The sequence below is a fragment of the Cyprinodon variegatus genome, unplaced genomic scaffold (assembly GCF_000732505.1).
Source record: "Cyprinodon variegatus isolate N-32 unplaced genomic scaffold, C_variegatus-1.0 Scaffold694, whole genome shotgun sequence".
NCBI lineage: Eukaryota > Metazoa > Chordata > Actinopteri > Cyprinodontiformes > Cyprinodontidae > Cyprinodon > Cyprinodon variegatus.
Window position 1 is genome coordinate 158,541 of NW_015151147.1, and position 3,359 is coordinate 161,899.

Sequence of the window (3,359 nt, forward strand, 5' to 3'; positions counted from 1 at the left end):
TTAAAATTATTATAACATGGATATTTTCTAAAGAGATTTAAAAATATAGCTCATCACACTATATCATATGAAAGGTTTTGTGGAGGATTTTTTAAAAGACCCGCCAGGTTAAAAAAAAAAAAATACGCATGCAAGAAGCATACAAGCCCATTTTTTTCTAGTGCACGCCCTTTTTAAAATGGGCTGATCTCATAGCTCGTACACTGGAAAAAAAATCGAGCTCTAGATAAGTCAGTTTTTCTTAAAATAAGTGCATTTGTTGTTGATTGAGGAGGTAAAAGAGACATCTTGCCAATGGAACAAGACAATTTGCAGTTAAAATAAGAAAACTCAGTTGCATATTCTTATTTCACGTGCATATTATCTAATTATCTTATTGTAAGAGTAAAAATACTGATTCCATTGGCAAATCTTCTCATTTACCTATTCAAATTAAGGGTAAATACACTTGATTTAAGAAATTTTCCACTTATTTCTAGATCGTTTTTCCAGTGTACAAGCTTACCGTGTTCACATACACTGGAAAAAAGATCTACAAATAAGTAAAAATTTCTCAAATTAAGTTAATTTACCCTTAATTTAAGTAGGTAAATAAGATGATTTGCCAATTGAATGAGTATTTTTACTCTTAAAATAAGGTATTTAGATAAAATGCACTTGAAATAAGACAATGTAATTGTATTTTCTTATTTTAAATGTAAATTCTCTTGCTTCATTGGCAAAATATGTCTTTTACCTTCTAAATTCAAGAACAAATGCACTTATTTTATGAAATAATGACTTATCTAGATTTAAATTTTTTCCACTGTACAGCTCAGTTAACTGACCGTTCGGACAGATGATCACTACTTTTTGCTTCATTGGTCACGTTACTCCTCCTCCACCACCACGCGGTGCCTGCGCCATCTTTGTTATTAGTCGCTGTTGTCGGGAAGCGATAGCCTATGACGACAGCAGGCCGCTGTGACAGGAAATCCCATAATGCTTTGTGCAGAGAACTCTCCGCGCAAAGCATTCTGGGATATATCTGCCTCTTCTGAGGCCTTTCTTTTCTTCTCATTCACATCGTAGACACTTTTCCCTCTTACGACCGTCAGACATTTTCTACGACGGAGCATTAGCGCCAGGGTAGAGATTTTTTATTTGTTTTTTCATTTCGAGAATAAAGTAACATTACGACACTTTATCCTCGTAGTTTTATGACTTTATTCTCGTAAAGTTACGACTTTATTACATTTGAACACTGCTGCATTTTAGGGAATGGAAATGTTTATTTACTGTCTGGAAAGCTGTACTAAACGAAATTTCGTTTTGTATACACTCTGTGTCATTTAAAGTTGTCCAAGTTAATTTTCGTAATGTTACGACTTTATTCTCGTAATTTTATGACTTTATTCTCAAAAAGTTATGACTTTATTCTAGTAATTTTACGGCTTTCTCCTTATAATTTTATAACTATTCTCATTGCGACTTTATTCTCCTAATTTTATGACTTTATTCTCATAATATTACGACTTATTTCTCAAGAGTTAAAACTGAGGACTTAAAACTGAACTTAGATATTCTGTCTAATTATTTAAGATAAAGGTATTTTTTGTTGTTAAACAATTCTTATTAATGGATAAGGATAAAAGTAAGAAATATTTTCCTTTTTTTTTCTTCATATTTTGTAGCATTTCCTGTTCTGTTGCTAAAGGGGCCAGAAGCTAACGGCTGCAACATGAAAAAGTCTGGGGACCCCTGTTCTGAAAAATATGCAACACATCACACCACACTTTATAAAAAACGATCCACGAACATACAGGAAACACAAAAACAGATGAGAAACAAGGTCTTTTGACATCTCTCCCTCTCAAAGGGGTTACACACTAAGACTTCAGGATCCCATTGAACCACAGTAAGACATTATTCATAGACGGTGACCATTCCAAGGCGTGGTCAGCTGACCATAATTACACAACATCTAAAGTTCTGCAGGCCTCTTTTACCTCAGTTAAGGTCTGGATTCATGATTTGACAATAAAGAGAGAGAGAGAGTGGGGAAAGTAGTCTCAGGGAGGAACCAAAGGCCTAAACCACTGCTGACTCAAAAGAACCAAAAAAGTTCTGTCAACATTTACCAAAAACATCTTAATAACAATATCCTTTGGACTGTTGGGGAAAAAATTTAACTTTTTGGGAAATGTACACCATGTTACATCTGGACTAACACTAACAGCATTTGAGAAGAACGTCACTACAGAGCGCTTAGTATGACGGTCCAAGGCTGCTTTGCTTTGACAAAAGATGCCATTATCTATGTAGAACTGGTCCAAGGCAAAGTAGATGATTTAGACATGTACTTGTTCCATAAAAGTTAAAAAAAAACAATCCATTGGACTTTGTTTCCAAGTTTGAAGACGTTTCGCTTCCCATCCAGGAAGCTTTTTCAATTCAAAATGTTAGAAATAGCGTTGAGTTTGAGGCTTTATACAGAGCCCAACAAAGCCTTGTTTTTGCTTAGAGAACATGCAAAATGAAACGGACAAACGCACCCACACCTTTGGAATGGGGGTCTTTTTGCTTCTTTTGTTAGCCTACAATGCCCCATACCTGTCTATGTCTCTGAAAGGGGGGGCGAGGTCCTCTATTCCCCTGTAAGGGGTTGGGATGATAGCAGGAAGGGATCAACTCAATTGCTGCATTGTAGGTTTTTGAAAGCTTAAATCTGACTTCATCCCCTTTGTTTAAGGTTGGTTTTTGATTCTTATCACAGATGGCTTCCTTCACGCCCCTCTCCAACCACCTATTTTCTTTATCCAAAATGATAACATTTTGGTCCTCAAAACAATGTCTTTTGTCCATAAGGTGTAGATGTACCACACAGTCCTGTCCAGAGGAGGGCGCTCTTCTGTGTTGGGCCATGCATCTATGGAGAGGTTGTTTGATGTCTCCATAATAAAGACAACAGAAATTTCTGTTCACTGGGAGAAAATCAAACATGGAGAATGTCTGGTCGTGATTTTTTTAGGTATCTCTATAAATTCTCATCTACAAAACATTTTGGTCTCGTCAAGTCAGAGCCTGGAATTAAATCTAGTGGAGATTCAGTGGCTTGAGCCTAAAAAAAGTCGATGAAGAACCCATAGAGAGGTAGAGGGCCTGTCACTCTGGTTGCCGCCTTCGGGGGCAACGCATTTTCACAATGGAGCAGGCTTCCAAGTTTTAAGACGTTTTCGCTTCCCATCCAGGAAGCTTCCTGAAGCCTTGAGTTCAACACATTTACCCCATTTACACTACCCTTGAAAAACCGTGCAGAGACCGGTCCGAGCTCAGTAACCGAGATAACTTATCATGTGTAAATGGAAAGCAAACTGAAC

General features: G+C 36.9%; 2 protein-coding genes across 3 annotated transcripts in view; one reads left to right on the forward strand and one right to left on the reverse strand.

The window, feature by feature from the left end:
- LOC107097417 (cadherin-23-like) overlaps positions 1-3,359 on the forward strand; it is a 131,667-nt gene that overhangs the window by 37,754 nt on the left and 90,554 nt on the right. The gene's annotated exons all lie outside the window — the stretch shown is intronic.
- LOC107097419 (chromosome unknown open reading frame, human C10orf54) overlaps positions 1-3,359 on the reverse strand; it is a 48,030-nt gene that overhangs the window by 16,990 nt on the left and 27,681 nt on the right. The window lies entirely within an intron of this gene.